The sequence below is a fragment of the Schistocerca cancellata genome, chromosome 5 (assembly GCF_023864275.1).
Source record: "Schistocerca cancellata isolate TAMUIC-IGC-003103 chromosome 5, iqSchCanc2.1, whole genome shotgun sequence".
Classification (NCBI taxonomy): Eukaryota; Metazoa; Arthropoda; class Insecta; order Orthoptera; family Acrididae; genus Schistocerca; species Schistocerca cancellata.
In genome coordinates this window covers 678,064,076-678,082,695 of record NC_064630.1, presented here as the reverse complement: position 1 = coordinate 678,082,695, position 18,620 = coordinate 678,064,076, and the positions used below count along the sequence as shown (strand labels likewise).

General features: G+C 42.7%; 1 non-coding gene across 1 annotated transcript; it reads left to right on the top strand.

The window, feature by feature from the left end:
• Positions 1 to 13,554: 13,554 nt before the first annotated feature.
• Positions 13,555 to 13,628, top strand: Trnat-ugu (transfer RNA threonine (anticodon UGU)). The gene has a single exon. It is a non-coding gene; the product is annotated as a tRNA-Thr (tRNA).
• Positions 13,629 to 18,620: the final 4,992 nt, after the last annotated feature.

The following is an 18,620-nucleotide window of genomic DNA, read 5'->3' as shown; positions in this document are numbered from 1 at the left end:
AGCAATGCTGCCGCCCATAATTGAGGAAGTGTTGCCGGTGCCGGATTTTTCACTCGAACTGACCACTCGATTATGTCCCATAAATGTTCGATGTGATTCTACTACTTCTCGCACTACGTCCCTCGCACCTACCATCTCCTTTCCCAACAGCCTCTTCCTGCTTCCTTACCTTTCCCCTCACACTAAAGCCTTTCCCAGCCCAGTCGTTCACTGCCCTCTCTTCATCCTCCTGTTTTATTCTCAGTTTGTTTCTCACCTTCCATTTTTCCCTTCCTCTCCCTTAATCTCGCTCCTAAGCTCCCTCTCACTCTCTGTCCCTCCCTACATCCCCATCTCAACATAAACATGCACCCACTCATCCACCTCTCCCTCCCACAGATACAAACACACACACACACACACACACACACACACACACACAAAATCACTCTCTCTCTCTCTCTCTCTCTCTCTCTCTCTCTCTTTCTCTCCCACACACTGCCTCACTCTCTCACTCCCCCTATCTATATCAGTTACAGAGAAAAAAGAAAGTAGTGTCACTACTGTTGTTAAATGAACTCTTTCCATGCGTAGTTACCCCCAAGTATGTGTGTTGCGCTCATCTCCATCTCACCGAACATGGGTGCAGGAGGCATCAGAAGCACGCAGCGTCATGGCGTGGCAGTACTACTCACACATGACTCGCAGGTCGACCTCCAGACTCTGGCCGTCGCCCTCGACGTTGGAGGCGACGCACGAGTAGCCGCCAGCCGCCGCCCTCGTCACCGAGCGCAGCGCCACGGCTTCCCCCATCACAGTCACGTCTTCGCTGTCTTCCAGCTCCAGGTCCTGCGCACACCGCGGTGAGCTTCCATCACACATGTATCCAACCATTAAAAGTGACGTTTCAGGCAATATTGTGTAACGTCACCGGTTTTTCTAGTTGGTAGTTGATAGATTAGTATTGATCGGCCCTGGCTAAAACTCGGCGATAGTCGGTAGAGCGATGATACTATAGGTAAAGACGACGTTACAAAAAACAGTGCTGAACTGAAGTCTCAACGTGTGCGTGATTTTTACTTCACCAATTCTGACCAATATTACGCTACTCGTCGTAATTAACTCGTTTATATTCGATGGTTTAACAGTTGCTATTAAAATATTAATGATAAATTCAAATTAGTTCCACCGACACCAAATTCCCCATAGTTTGGTTGTAACTTCAAATCTCTAATAAGTCGTAACATTGCGATTGCTTCCTAACTTCAAAAAGTTTCTATACATGCGCCGAACGCTTCAGTCAAATATTATCGCAGCACGCCAAAGATCGCAGTTATGTCTCTAAACAATTTTGTAATTTGGAATCACAAATGCGTGAAGTGGCACGAAAGGATGGTTTATTTCTCAATAACAATCATTTCCTAATAAAGCCGGGAGGAAGAAGCTTTCCCAGATGGTCGTGGTTTTGGTGGTGGTGGTGGTGGGGGGGGGGGGGATGTATAAATTATCTGCTTTAAAACTATTGCCAAGTTCGTGAGTCCATTTGCAATTACGAATGTTCAATGCCTAACTAGAGGTGAGTTCGAGTTATCTAATTAAAAAGTTCACTTCAGTCTAATATAAGGTAGTTCTCTATCTGAATTCTAAACAAAGTTATAGTTGAAGTCAGTGCTTCGTTTCACTGCGTCATAGTAGATCGCAATTATCAATCATCGAAAAACAATCTAACCGCGCCTACATATACAAGTATTCAAGCAAGTCTGACAAGCTTCGGCTAACTCTCGTAGCGTACTGACAACGGATCAAATTTTCCTTAGCCATTAATCACCATTCTCAAAGAGTACTCACACAAAGTATTCTTTGAGATCGTTGGTTCTAATTTGTTAATTATAATTATAATGATTTTGCGATTTACTATGATTTTTAGTTTGAGTTTACAGAGATTCTATCTTTCTATTGTAAGTTGATAAATTACTAAGTATAAGGTTCTTCTTTCAATTATTGGTTATTATCCAAATAATACTGTTAAATGGAACTTTGGTTACTTGTTCACTTTTCATGGAATTTGGAACTTGTTTTGGGGAAATGTTTGGGGTATTGGTTGCTATTTTTTCTTTTTTCATTTTTCGCCCGAGGAAGTAGCATTCAATTGTACGAATCCTTGGTATAGTCTGTCTCTCCATTTACGATTCTCTCCAACTGGCAGTGCAGTTTTAGTGTGATACAAGTATGAAAGTTTTTAACACTCCAGCGAGAGAAAAGGGACAGAGCTGCAATAAACCTGTGACACACCTCTTATAGGCCAGTCCTCTGAACTAGAACTGTCAGCCCAGCAGGTGTCTATACTATATAAAAGAAACTAAATAATTTGTTGCGGCTGGTGTGGCCGAGCGGTTGTAGGCGCTTCAGTCTGGAACCGCGCGACCGCTACGGTCACAGGTTCGAATCCTGCCTCGGGCATGGATGTGTGTGTTCTATTTAGGTTACTTAGGTTTAAGTAGCTCTAAGTTCTAGGGGACTAATGACCTCAGATCTTAAGTCCCATAGTGCTCAGAGGCATTTGAACCATAATCTGTTCTCATTAGATTGTTATTCAGCATATCTTGTACTCCTTCTTAACCTCTTATCTTTGATATCCTTTCACCTTTAATTTTAATCCCACTCTTGAATCTTTCTTCTATTTCTGTGATTGCTTCTTCGATGTATCGATTGACCCAGCACATGGAAAAATCACTCAGACTTCATTGGTCTTCACAGATTGTTGTTGTTGGGGTCTTCAGTCCTGAGATTGGTTTCATGCAGATCTCCACGCTACTCTATCCTGTGCAAGCTTCTTCATCTCCCAGTACGTACTGCAAACAACATCCCTCTGAATCTGCTTTGTGTATTCATCTCTTGGTCTCCCTCTACGATTTTTACCCTCCACGCTGCCCTCCAATACTAAACTGGTGATCCCTTGATGCCTGAGAACATGTCCTACCAACCGATCCCTTCTTCTAGTCAAGTTGTGCCACAAACTCCTCTTCTCCCCAATCCTATTCAGTACCTCCTCATTAGTTACGTGATCTACCCATCTAATCTTCAGCATTCTTCTGTAGCACCACATTTCGAAAGCTTCTATTCTCTTCTTGTCCAAACTAGTTATCGTCCATGTTTCACTTCCATACATAGCTACACTCCATACATATACTTTCAGAAACGACTTCCTGACACTCAAATATATATTCGATGTTAACAAATTTCTCCTGTTCAGAAACGCTTTCCTTGCCATTGCCAGTCTACATTTTACATCCTCTCTACTTCGACCATCATCAGTTATTTTGCTCCCCGAATAGGAAAACTCATTTACTACTTTAAATGTCTCATTTTCTAACCTAATTCCCTCAGCATCACCCGACAAAATTCGACAACATTCCATTATCCTCGTTTTGCTTCTGTTGACGTTCATCTTATACCCTCCTTTTGAAGACACTGTCCATTCCGTTCAACTGCTCTTCCAAGTCCTTTGTTGTCTCTGACAGAATTACAATGTCATCGGCGAAACTCTACGCTTTTATTTCTTCTCCATGGATTTTAATTCCTACTCCGAATTTTTCTTTTGTTTCTTTTACTGCTTGCTCAATATACAGATTGAACAACATTGGGGAGAGGCTAAAACCCTGTCTCACTCCCTTCCCAACCACTGCTTCCCTTTCATGTCCCTCGACTCTTATAACTGCCATCTAGTTTCTGTACAAATTGTAAATAGCCTTTCGCTCCCTGTATTTTAACCCTGCCACCTTCAGCATTTGAAAGAGAGTATTCGAGTCAACATTGTCAAAAGCTTTCTCTAAGTCTACAAATGCTAGAAACGTAGGTTGTCCTTTTCTTAATCTAGCTTCTAAAAGAAGTCGTAGGGTCAGTATTGCCTCACATTTCCCCATATTTCTACGGAATCCAAACTGATCATCCCCAAGGTCGGCTTCAACCAGTTTTTCCATTCGTCTGTAAAGAATTCACGTTAATATTTTGCAGCCGTGACTTATTAAACTGATAGTTCGGTAATTTTCACATCTGTCAACGCCTGCTTTCTTTGGGATTGGAATTATTATATTCTTCTTGAAGTCTGAGGGTATTTCGCCTGTCTCACACATCTTGCTCACCAGATGGTAGAGTTTTGTCTAGACTGGCTCTCCCGAGCATGTCTGTAGTTCTGATGGAATGTTGATTACTCCCGGGGCCTTGTTTCGACTCAGGTCTTTCAGTGCTCTGTCAAACTCTTCACGTAGTATCATATCTCCCATTTCATCTTCACCTACATCCTCTTCCATTTCTATAACATTGCGCTCAAGTACATCGCCCTTGTATAGACCCTCTAAATACTCCTTCCACCTTTCTGCTTTCTCTTCTTTGCATAGAACTGGGTTCCCATCTGAGCTCTTGATATTCATACAAATCGTTCTCTTTCCTTCAAAGGTCTCTTTAATTTTCCTGTAGGCAGTATCTATCTTACCCCTAGTGAGATAAGCCTCTACATCCGTACATTTGTCCTCTAGCCATGCCTGCTTAGCCATTTTGCACTTCCTGTCGATCTCATTTTTTGAGACATTTGTATTCCTTTTTGCCTGCTTCATTTACTGCATTTTTATATTTTTCCCTTTCGTCAATTAAATTCAATATTTCTTCTGTCCAAGGATTTCTACGAGCCCTCAGCTTTTTACCTACTTGATCCTCTGCTGCCTTCACTACTTCATCCCTCGAAGCTATCCAGTCTTCTTCTACTGTATTTCTTTCCCCCATTCTTGTCAATTGTTCCCTTATGCTCTCCCTGAAACTCTGTACAATCTCTGGTTTAGTCAGATTATTCAGGTCCCATCTCCTTAAATTCCCACCTTTTTGCAGTTTCTTCAGTTTTAATCTACAGTTCATAACCAATAGATTGTTGTCAGAGTCCACATCTGCCCCTGTAAATGTCTTACAATTTAAAACCTGGTTCCTAAATCTATCTGATACCTTTCAGTATCTCCAGGCTTCTTCCATGTATACAACCTTCTTTTATGATTCTTGAACCAAGTGTTATCTATGATTAAGTTGTGCTTTGTGCAAAATTCCACCAGGCGGCTTCCTCTTTCATTTCTTACCCCCAATCCATATTCACCTACTACGTTTCCTTCTCTCGCTTCACTATCTGAATAATTTCTTTTATTTCATCATACATTTCTTCAATTTTTTCGTCATCTGCAGAGCTAGTTGGCATATAGACTTGTACTACTGTCGTAGGCGTGGATTCCTGTCTATCTTGCCCACAACAATGCGTTCGCTGTGCTGTTTGTAGTAGCTTACCCGCATTCCTATTGTTTTATTCATTATTAAACCCACTCCTGCATTACCCCTATTTGATTTTGTATTTATAACCCTGTATTCACCTGACCAAAAGTCTTGTTCCTCCTGCCACCGAACTTCATTAATTGCTACTACATCCAACTTTAACCTATCCGTTTCCCTTTTTAAATTTTCTAACCTACCTGCCCGATTAAAGGATCTGACATTCCACGCTCCGAACCGTAGAACGCCAGTTTTCTTTCTCCTGATAACGACGTCCTCCTGAGTAGTCCCCGCCCGGAGATCCGAATGGGGGACTATTTTAGCTCCGGAATATTTTACCCAAGACGACGCCATCATCATTTATCCATACTGTAAAGCTGCATGCTCTTCACAGATTGCTTTCACTAATTTCTCATTCCGCAATCAGCGATCGTCCCTCTGAGTCATCGAGTTCTCTTCTCGCCCCACTCACTGATCTGCGTCCTAACTGATTACTCTCACTCATGGTCTGTCCACTCTCTTGGCTGCCAGCTGCTCAACAATATTGTTCATTTTCTCTCACTCTGTCCTAAATTTCCCATGGTAACTTGTTCGTCGTTAATGACCTTAGTGTGCAATCTCGCGGCTGCAGTTTTCGTACAGGGTAACAAAATTTCCAGCACTAAGAGTCATGAAGTCCATGAGGACTAGACGGCGACTGAGAAATCCAGTATCGTTTTGACGCTACCTTCATTTTATAGGACATCAAGCGTTTGCTGCTGCTTCCCTAGTTGATTGCATTCCGGATTTTTTGTGAAGCGCGTCAAGAAAAAACATGGTTCCAATGGCTCTGAGCACTATGGGACTTAACTTCTGAGGTCATCAGCCTCCTAGAACTTAGAACTAGGTAAACCTAATTAACCTAAAGACATCACACACATCCATGCCCGAGGCAGGATTCGAGCCTGCGACCGTAGCGGTCGCGCGGTTCCAGACTGTAGTGCCTAGAACCGCTAGGCCACACCTGCCGGCGAAGCGCGCCTAGAATTTCTTGAAGTGCGTATCTGCATTCATGAGTTGTAGAAATGGTTGCTATCCCAGATGTTTGTGGCAGGAATGGCTGCAAGCCTTGTCTCAAACACCCCTGGGAAAGACCCGTGTCCCGCCTTTCGTAATGTCCGGGAGACCATCATAAATCGCTGTGAATTCAGTGTAAATATAGTCTTTCAATGAAAGTGCATTTCTGTTCGTGTCATTGCGTATCTCTTCCATTTCCTTTTGTACTACACTGTAGCAGTTCATTCTAAGTATGGTCCAAGTTTCCTCGAGCTATTTACTCAGCAGTGACACATCAAGCGGAAGGTACTTTCGTTTAAGTTGTGCACACCAGTGTATTTAGTAGTACGATATTTAAACGTGTACCAACGTCACTGGTACACCTAGCAAATAAATGTCATCACACTTTAGGTTAGTGTACGCGTAACTGTAATACACCTGATAATGGCAGCACGCCGCCAAAATGTGTCTCACCAATAAATACGAGGGCTATCCACAAAGTACATTACGTTTTCGTTTGTGTCCGTTAGGGGCGGGGCTAGCGCGGCCATCTTGGTGTCATGGCATTTCGCCGCTCAGTCAGAATCCTGCCGTGCTAGTGAGAGGTTCGTGCTGTACTCCGTTGAGTTACTGTGACAGTTTGAAATGTCAGTGTTAATTGAAAATGCCGATAAGTGTGAAGTGCGTGCTGTAATAAGGTTTCTGACTGCAAAAAACTGTACACCGATAGAAATCTATCGGTAGCTTTGTGAAGTGTATGGGGACAACATAATCACTGAAGGTGGAGTGCGTCAATGGGTCATAAAATTTAAAAATGGCCGAACTAACGTTCACGACGAAGTGCGAAGTGGAAGACCCAGCATAGTGACTGCCGAACTTGTCGAAAAAGTCGATGCCGTTGTCCGTGAAAACCGTAATTTCACAATAACGGAACTCTCTACGAGTTTTCCACAAATTTCACGAATTTTGTTGCACGAAATCATTACCGAAAAGCTTGGTTACCACAAGTTTTGTGCAAGTTGGATACCAAAAATCTTGACAGAGATTCACAAAAATCAGCGAATGGCTGCAGCGTTAACATTTTTGGACGTTTACGAGAAAGATGGCGACTCATTACTCGATCGCATCGTTACTGGTGACGAAACATGGGTTAAGCATGTGAGCTGCGAGACAAAATTGCAGTCAATGCAGTGGGGGCACACAAATTCCCCCAAAAATCCAAGAAATACATGCAGACAATGTCGGCAAGGAAGGTGATGGCGACTGCCTTTTGGGACAGAAAAGGTGTGATTTTTGTGGATTTCCTGGAAAGAGGCACTACAATAAACTCTCAGAAGAGCAATACAAAACAAGCGCAGGGGAAAATTGGGCTCAAAGATCTTGCTGATTCACGATAACGCCCGGGCCCACACGGCAAATGCCACTGGTGAAGTTCTCGAATCTTTTAAGTAGGAGTTGTTTCCTCATCCGCCGTACAGTCCCGACCTGGCACCGAGCGACTTCTACTTATTCCCAGCAATGAAGAAGTGGTTGGCTATGCAGCGTTTTGATGACGACGCACAGCTTCAAGAAGAGGTAACCACGTGGTAGAAGGCGCAGGCGGCCGAATTTTACGACGAAGGATTTTCCAAGCTCGTCCATCGCTACCATAAGTGCCTTAATTTAAATGGAAACTATGTAGAAAAGTAGTATTTAATTGTAGCTTTCATCTGTATATAATAAAAAAATTTCCAATACTTTATTTATTTTTAATTCCAAAACGTAATGTACTTTGTGGATAGCCCTCGTATTACTAAAAAGGGACCGACACAGTAAAAATTACTCCATTGATTTATAATACAGTCGCTGAACTCAGCCAGTTCCATACAACGCGTGTATGTTAAATTTTTAGTTGATTAATCGAGAAAGTCGGGTAATTTGTAGGAGAATGAGAAAGTGCAGCACACTTACGTCTTTCCTCCAAGTGATCTTGTACGCCGCTGGGTTGGCTGTGACTTCGCAGTGCAGCAGAATGTCTGCTCCCTCGTGCACCACCTCAGAATCCACGTGTACCCGCGCCACTGGAGCGTCTGGAAACACACGGGGCTTCAATCATTACGCTGAATTAATGCAGAAATAAAATTATTCAATGCAGAACTTAATAGAGAATAATCTACCGGTAAATTCTAGTCGTCAGACGTACCGGATGTGGCTACAAAATAACGTGACAGGTGGTGTCACAGAGTAAGTACGCGTGCGCCCAAGATGAACAACGAACAGCTGTGATGGTGCCTTCTCAGTTGAATGCGACATCTCTGGTGTCTGCAGACAAATCAGTATTGGCGTGATCTTCATTTGTTAAGAGCTGTTCTTTTTTGCCGAAAAATGATATGTATATGAAGACAGTAACTGTTCTCGAAAGAGCAGATTACTGTTGTTGATCGTGCAGCTTTTCCCTGGAATAAATGATGACTAACTGAAACCCTCAGCTGCCGACAGGTGTTGTCGATATACCTCGATGTGGACAGCTGAAAATGAATGAATGGGCAAATGTCTATAAGGTACATTACGTGTGTAGAATTGTGGACAGTTGGGAATGTGAGTCTCACGGGAAGCGTGCAAGGGATAAGATGGCGGTCACTGAGTGACGCGCGTTTCTTTGGCTCGCGAGTTTTTCCGCTCATTGAAGGTGTTACAGAGAAGTGCGGCAGTCCACAACGTGTGCATCCGACTAAACAAGTGTTACTTGCCGTGGTGTGTGATTACCACAAGTGATAAGTGATAAGTGAGTGAAAAATGGGAAGAGCACGAGTAAGCGGCAGCAGGCGAGGCTACAGGGGCGCAGGCGGCGCGGGCGCCCTGTCTCCGGCGGCAGGTGAGGCCTCGCTTCCCGACATCGGGGAGCTCGTCCGGTCCCAGGTGAGTGCGGCGCTGCACAGTAAAGACACGCTAGACGTAATCGTGCAGTCCATCACGGACTCTGTGACGGCCGCGGTCATGGAAAAACTGCAAGAGTCTGTCGGGCGCAACAGCACCGAAATCCAGTCTCTTAAAAAGTCCCTGGCCGCACAAGAGAAAAAAGCCGCCGACCTAGAAGCTAAACTGTCTGCGGCCACCGATGAAATTGAGCAGTATCAGCGAAGGAACAACTTGCGCTTGTTCGGGGTAGCTGAAAACGATCGTGAAAACACCGACGACCTGGCCATTAGCCTCGTGCGTGAAAAACATGGCGTGCAGATCGACGTGGCTGATATTGACAGAAGCCACCGTGTTGGGCGCAGGGTACCAGGTGCCATGAAACCCAGGCCCATAATAATTAAATTTGTGTCACACCGGAAAAGAATTGAAGTGTTTGCTCAGAAAAGAAAACTCGCCAAAAGTGGGGTTACCCTGAGGGAAGATCTGACGCGCGAAAGACTAAAAGTTTTGAACACTGCGATCACACAGTTCAACCTTGGACCCAGGATGGCAGGATCGTAGTCAAGACGGAAGGAGGGAGGAAAACGGTGACGAACATGTCCGAACTGAAAGACTGAGCGAAATCTCGCGAGACACAAAGTCTCATATTGTACTCTGTCTAATATAAGTTAATTTTTATTCTTTCTTTTCATTATTTTCCCTGAATATTGCTTCGTTATTTCTATAAGTACCATAAGTACTCTATTTAAAATCAATCAATTGTTTCACATAAATATTGCTTCTTTATTTGTCTATCATAAGTGCTCATGTATATTCATATTGTCAGTCAAACGGGAATTAACATTCTCCATTACCAGGAATCTCCTTAAAACCGCCTTTCTATATCTGTTATTTTCATCCTCGTCACTACCACTACTACTACTATTATCTTTTTCGTAAGCACTACTGCCACTATCCATCTTTCTTTTCGCTTCCTTCTCCGATACCTCCAGCCTGTCTTTCACCTTTAGCCCATAGACGCTTGAGTCAGTCACGACCTTGGACACACCTGTAAATATGTCTTCCCCGCAAAATCCAGCTTTTGTCCCTGGGTCCTACAGGCGGCCACAATGGGACGGCAGGCTCTTTGTGGCCCACGCGAACGCTCAGTCGCTAACGGCTCACTTCGACGAGTTCTGTGACCTGTTCTGCCAATCGCTGTTCCATATTATCCTCGTCTCTGGAACTTGGTTGAAACCAAACATTTCTTCCGACGCTATCCGAATCACTGGTTACTCTCTCCTAAAGGCAGATCGTGAAACACGACGTGGGGGTGGTGTGGGTGCCTATGTTCGCTCTGATCTGAGACCTACTATACATGCACGTCGGATGCAAAGGGCGAAGGAGAAGCAGAGTTCTTATTTTTCGAAATAAATACATCAAATCAGAAATTGCTAATTGGAGTAATCTATAAACCTCCAAACGTCGGTGCTATGTCCTCCTTTCAGTCTGCCCTGTCCTCGCTCGTGACACTGTATGAACACATAATCATTATGGGCGACACAAACATCGACTTACAGTTAAAATCTCCCTCTGCAGAAAAACTAAGGAGACTGTTCCACTCCAATGATATGAGTTTAACACCGCTGGACCCAACTCATCACACGCCACACAGTCATACACTCATAGATATAATAGCATCAAAGCGACCACATAAAATAATTCGCGCCAATCAGACATCCGCTCTGGGACTCTCTGCTCATGACGTGATATTCTTAAATTACTCAGTGCATACTACCAAAGAAAAATCTCACCTGGTAACCTACAGAAACCTAAAAAATATTAACCATGACGCTCTTCGAAAGGATTGCTCAGACATCCTTTGGCATGATATAAGCAATGAACCTATTTTAGACGGAAAAATTCGGGAAATATGTCGCAAAATTATTGCACTGTATGATAAACATGCTCCTCAACGCACTGTCAAGGTAAAGAGAGCTCCCGCTCCGTGGCTCACCACTGCATTACGCCAGTTAATGAATAAACGTGATGCTGCACATAGGGCCTTCAAGCGTAACCCAACTCCCGAGGCGTACGAAGCTTATAGGAAACTCCAAAATGGCCTATCAAAACCTGCTGCATTGTGGAAAAAACTGCGCAATTTCGGTATAGGGAAGCGAAGATCTGAAGCTGTTTATCAAGCGTCTGCAGAAGAATTAAACGATTTCTTCTCAACAGCTGTAAACTGCCACGCAGCGACAAATTACCAGCCCCAAGATATCAATCTCTCGAGAGACAAGTTTTTCCTAAAACATGTCACTACCGGCACAGTACACAAGGCAATTATGAGAATCTCTTCCGAGGCAGTAGGAAATGATGGAGTGAGCATTGGCATGATTAAGAACGCCGTAGACACTATTACTCCAGTTATCACAGACATCTTCAACCTGCCTCTTGTCAGTAGTACATATCCTACTGGGTGGAAGCAAAGTTTAATTCAACCTATACCCAAGACTGACAACCCTAAGTCGCCAGGTGACTACAGGCCGATCAGCATACTACCTGCAATATCTAAAGCCCTAGAATACATCGTCCATGAACAGCTGACGGATCACCACAAAACCCATAACATCCATGACAAATATCAGTCAGGCTTTCGAAAGCACCATAGTACAGCAACTGCATTAATCAAAGTAACTGATGACATTAAACATGCTATGGACAGACGTGAAGCTACCATCCTAACACTGCTTGACTTTAGCAAGGCTTTTGCTACTGTTGACTTTGATATATTACTAATTAAAATGAAGCAGCTGAATTTCTCAAACAGCGCAATACACTGGTTCGACAGCTACCTCAAAAACAGAAGTCAACAAGTCATTTGTGCGTCGGAAAAGTCATCATGGAAAACCGTGCGCTCTGGAGTTCCCCAAGGCTCCGTCCTAGGTCCATTACTCTTCTCACTGTAGATTACTCCTGCAACTACCATCTATATGCCGACGACATCCAACTGTACATAAGTGCAAGCCCCAAGAACATTGCTGACACAGTAGCGTGTATGAACGCAGATCCTTGCTCTGTTTCTCGATGGGCACAGAACCTAGGTCTGAAACGAAACCCCAAGAAATCCCAGTCATACTTATATCTCATCCAAAGTTAATCAGTCGGTACTTTCGCGAAACAGTCCCTCAAATACTCCTCAATGGTACCCAACTACCATACCAAAAAACAGTAAAAGACCTTGGAATAATCTTGGATGAACACCTAAACTGGGAAGAACAAACAGTCACAGCTTGGCGGAAATCGCTCTCCTCCCTACATGCAATTCAAAAATTTAGAAAAATATTTCCAACCCATGTTAAACAAAAATTAGTCCAAACACTAGTCTTGCCTAATCTTTACTACTGTGATGTAGTTCAACACGGCACAAATAGTGAAAATTCGAGATGCCTCGAGCTAGTGATGAATGCTTGCGTTAGATACGTATGCAATATACGGTTGTATGATCATATCAGTCCTTCATACTCCCGGCTAGGTTGGATACGCCCACATAAGGCACGCGATCTCCACACGATGTGCTTACTTCATCGATTTCTTAGTCACTGGTGCCTCCAATACTTATCTTCTCACATTAAACACCTATCATCATTCCACAACCGCAATACCAGGTCGGATACGCCTAGCATCTTGGCTGTACCTATACATAACAGAAAATCTTTCTCCGTGTCATTCTCCATCTCAGCCATACGACTATGGAACGCGCTCCCCTGTGATCTGCGTCTTATCCAGAACCACTCAACATTCAAGAGGGAACTCAAGACTTACATATTAGGGACGGTATAGCCACCATTGTTGTGCCCCTCTCATCTCTTTCTTTCTCCTCTCCATCATAGCTTCGAATTTTACCATTCTATTTCTCTTCCTCTAACCTATATACCTCTTCTATAACTCTTTCACCACATTCTATCGTCTTATGTCTCTGCTTGATGAGAATAACTCACAAGCTGCAAGAATATAACGAGAAAATTCCCAACTAGCAATAGGACTGACATTCATAAAAGAAAATATGTTTACTTTCATAAACATAGTCATTACTATTATTATTATTCTTGATTGTTATAATTAATTTTTGATTGTTATAATTATCATTGTACTACTTTTATAATCTCTATTTTTTTTCTTTAACATTAATACTGTATAACATGTTATATGTCCTTAATGTTCTGTAGAAACTGAAATTTGTTGAATCTGAGTATGCCTGGTTAGGTGTAAGAGAGGGCCTGAAGGCCCTAAACTTCCCAGGTAAAATAAATGCATAAATAAATAAATAAGTTCCTGGAGTCGCGCTATTCATCTGTGTCCTCGGTGGCTCAGATGGATAGAGCGTCTGCCATGTAAGCAGTAGATCCCGGGTTCGAGTCCCGGTCGGGGCACACATTTTCAGCTGTCCACATCGAGGTATATCCACAACACCTGTCGGCAGCTGAGGGTTTCAGTTAGTCAACATTTATTCCAGGGAAAAGCTGCACGGTCAACAACAGTAATCTGTCCTTTCGAGAACAGTTACTGTCTTCATATATATATATATATATATATATATATATATATATATATATATATATATATATATATATATATATAGTTAAAGGCTACCCAGCCATTGACCTTCGTGCGTGCGAATGCGCACAGGTTGCCCAAACTCTTACGGGAATCGCCAAAGCGTGCGCGAGTAATGAGTGGATGGGCAAATGTCTGTAAGGCACATTACATATGTAGAATTGCGGACAGTTGGGAATGTGAGTCTCACGGGAAGCGTGCAAGGGATAAGTCCCTGCAGTCACGCTATTCATCTGTGTCCTCGGTGGCTCTGATGGATAGAACGTCTGCCATGCAGGAGATCCCGGGTTCGAGTCCGGATCGGGTCACACGTTTTCAGCTGCCCACATCGAGGTATATCGACAACACCTGTCGGCAGCTGAAGGTTTCAGTTAGTCATAATTTATTCCGAAAAATGATACGTGTAATACTAGAGCAACGAGCTGCCCCGACATTTCACAGGGAAAGTCAGCTACTAAAACTTACCTGTTACTAAAAGAAGTGTACAGCGAAGACTGTTTATCAAGTACGCGATGTTTTGGGTGGTTCAACCGTTTCCAAGATGGCCGAAAAGAGGTTGAAGATGACTCATGCCTGCTTCAGAACCCAATGAAAATATTGATAAAGTGGGTAATCTGATTTAGTCTCACCGTCAGTTGGATATTCGAACTATTGCGGTAACTGTGGGAACAGGCAAAGAATGCGTAAGGCACATTTTACATGTTTAGTTTAACATTGGAAAACGTGTGGGAAACTGGTGTCGAAAGTTCTCATGGTCGAACAAAAAAGAAGCTCGTGAAAGAAATTGTACTGACATAGTGAATACCATTGAAATTATCCTCGTTTCTTGGAAAGAGTGATAAAATGTGAAAAATCTTTTTCTTTATGAGTTATGATCCAGACACTAAGCACCAATCCATGCACCTTAAGGGTCCAACCCTCACGGAGAGCGGAAAAGCCCGAATGAGCAAACTCTGGTTCAAAGCGATGTTGATTTTTTTCTCGGTAATACATGGAACTGCGTAACTTCACTCGGTTCCTGAATGTCAAAATGTTAATCGACATTCTCCTTCAGAAAATAAGAAAAAAATGATCTGAATTGTGGAAGTACAACTCATGAGACTACGTCATGACAACACACCAGCTCATACAGCACTTTCTGTTAAGAGGTACTAATGAAATACATTATCTCATTGTTAGATAACCTGCCTTATTTCCCTGACCTAGCACCATGTAACTTTTATCTATAACCCAACGTGAAATTTGAATTAAAAAGAATGCGATTTTATTCCACTGAAACAGTGAAAGGAAAAGCGGCACACGTCATCTTGGAGTTCACAGAGGAAGTCTTCCAGCACTGTTTCAATGAATGGAAAATTTTCATGGAACGTTGTACGGATTTAACATGGAAATTAGTGCGGATAGAGGAGGGGAGTATACTGAAGGTGAGAATAACTAAATATGTATGTTTTCGAAAGGAAACGTTTCCAGCAGTAGTCCCGATATTTAACAGCCCGACCTCGCGCAGCAGTATTCTTTTCCACTTGGATTCCAACTTGGAGTGAGGGATAACTGCAGCCCGCCAGTTACATGCGGCCCAAATCATGTGTTCTTGTGGCCCCCGGTTCTCGGCCGTATTTTATAATAATATGCATCTAACAACTACCAGACAACAGCATGCTAAACATTAAACAACATTAACTGCTTCTTAAGTGTGTATTTTTCTTCCCCTGTAATGAACAAAAATACAGAGACAGTAATATTTGAAGATGTGCTTAAGTTTACCTGACTCTGGTGAATTCGGCTATGAGCTCCGTAAAGTTTGCCTCTTACCTCAGGGACAGACTGGTAAGTGAAGCGGCCAGTGTGTGGTTAATGGAAGTAAGTGGGGAATATTCAAAACATGTAGCAAACATATCTGATCGTGTCCAAAATTGTAGTTACTGTTATTAAGTGTTATAAGTGGTGGTAGTTAGTGGTGGTAGTTAGTGTTTAACGTCCCGTCGACAACGAGGTCATTAGAGACGGAGCGCAAGCTCGGGTTAGGGAAGGATTGGGAAGGATATCGGCCGTGCCCTTTCAAAGGAACCATTCCGGCATTTGCCTGAAACGATTTAGGGAAATCACGGAAAACCTAAATCAGGATGGCCGGAGACGGGAAGTGTTATAAGGTACACAAGCTGCGACATTGTCGCGAATAAACCAGTAGAATAAATTTCCTGTAATTTACGTCTACGACACAAACTTTTTTTTCACACATTACCGGTTTCGGTCTATAATGACCAATTCAGATCTGTATTTTTTTTTTTAACCTTAGTGTTACTGACAACATGACTCGTGCATATGCTGTTATTTATATATATTTGACGATGCTGGTGCTGATTTTGCGTTGAACATTTAACGATGCCACTATGGCTGCAGTACACTAGGACATTGTTTTGATAAAACAGTCCGCAGCTCGTGGTCGTGCGTTAGCGTTCTCTCTTCCCACACCCGGGTTCCCGGGTTCGATTCCCGGCGGGGTCAGGGATTTTCTCTGCCTCGTTACGACTGGGTGTTGTGTGATGTCCTTAGGTTAGTTAGGTTTAAGTAGTTCTAAGTTCTAGGGGACTGATGACCGTAGATGTTAAGTCCCATAGTGCTCAGAGCCATTTGAACCATTTGATAAAACACAGATCTGAATATGGTCATTATAGACCGAAACTGGTAATCTGTGAGCGAAAAGTTTGTGACCACAGACGTAAATTAAAGGAAATATTATAAAGTACACATCGATGTAGGTTATCCAGCAATAGCACTATCATTAGGGGATGGTGTGGCAAAGTGGTCGGGACGCTAAAAGTGGCCATTGCACAGTTTTGCCCTCAACAATGTTGCTCCCTGCCAACAAGTGGTCACACTAGTTTAAATATACTTCGCCGCGGTTGTCAATAGTTTTTGCCCTCAACAATGCTGGTACCTGCCAAGAAGTGGTGACAATAGTTTTAAAATACTTCGCCACTGTTGTCAACGAGATCGACAGAGGAAGGTTTTTCCCCTATTTTTAGTAAAATAGTTATTCTTTTTGAGATGTCTGATGTAAGATATGTCATATATGTTATTATTTTGTTACCTTACTTGTACGGAGAGCAGTCATTCATTATAATATCAGTCTTTAAACAAATTGTTTTGGCGTACACATGTAGTTCCTTGTTAATTCTTTCATTGTGGTAGAGTCTTATGTGGATCACTAATGCCGACATGGCGTCCGATCGTGAAAAGTGGCCACACTACTCGTCGGGAAAAGTGGCCAAATTCTATACGCCAATAAGAGTTAGTCACTTCCAAAAAGTACACATAACACAACAGGTGCAATTGAGTTCTGAAACCTCTCATATAAAAGCTATAATCCGCCATTCCCTCCCTCTGTCACTATTTCGAATTAATAAAGTTACATTATTTAAAACCGTCTGTTCTGTTATATTTTGCCTACCACAAAAATCCAGCTGAAATCGGTCTGTTCAGCCACACGGTATTCGTTCAAATACTGGCGCGTGAAAACCCCTAGAAATGAGCCCAGGAATAAGAAAAACAAACAGGTAGGGAACAGTAATCACTGTTTAAGCCTTCAGAAGAATGCATCTAGTTCCTACATACTATATTATTTTCATTTAAAAATATTTGGTGTAATACATTGTAAATTATGTAGATTAAAATGTGTAAGGGTTTAACCTTTATCAGTAATCATTGTTTGGTGAAAATTGGTTTTTCTTTTCGCTTTCAGTGGCCACTTTAACCTCACCCCCTACGTACGCCGCCCTGCAGAGTAAATGTCAACATTGGCTCTTGAGAAAAATAGTTTGACGACCACTGGTCTACATGCTTCGGTGAGCTCATCAACTGCTGTTATTGTCGAGACTCCCACACGCGAAATATATACAACGGACAAAGCAGTCTTCCCCGAATAATGTAACTTTTAATCCGTCTTGGTTGCAACGGTTCCTTTAGAACCATCTTCAGATCTGATATTTCGGTTACTCCTGTAACTCCTGTAACCGGAATATCAGATCTGAAGAAGGTTCTAAAGGAACCGAAACCGGTCATATGAATAAACATTTGGCAACCAAGGCGGATTAAAAGTTACATTGTAAAATCACTGATTGCGGCTATCCTACAGACATTATGTCTGTTTTTGCAAAATTCCTCGAGTAAAATTTCCCACTATCCTACAGAGTTCCGCTAGAAGAAGACCCTCTAGCTATGACGTAACAAAGGCCTATATGGAATACTAAAATAACAGAACGTGTTTTTGCTTTGTGGGAACGTATCGTTTTGACAGCCACTTCATCCAAAGATTCAGTTACCCAGGCCGAGAAGATAGATGGCAGGTCGTATTTCGTGTAAATGCTAGTCTCCGGAGTTGCTGGACGGGGAGTTGAAATACAGGTTGTAACAAAAATGTACGGCAGAAATAGCTGGACACATTCCTCACACTTCGACGAAGAAATTACTTTATATCAACGTAGGCGTGGAAACGCTTCGTTTCCGTGTTACAACTCATTTTCTCAAACTCATTAATTATGGGAAACACACAAGAACGGAACACTGGAGTCATGGGTAACATCGACCCTTGGTGCCGGCTCGTTACATTGTGCATCGCCAGTGTTTTGTTTCACGTGTCCCTACTGCCATGCGACGTACGTCATTTCTTGTTTACAGGTAACATCATCTATTACAGAGATCAGTACAACCGTTTCAAGCACTACGCAGAGTTAATCACAGACTTGGCTCGTGCAATGGCAGTGTACACAAATGCAGAGACGGCAGATGCCCACCTGATGAATGGATTA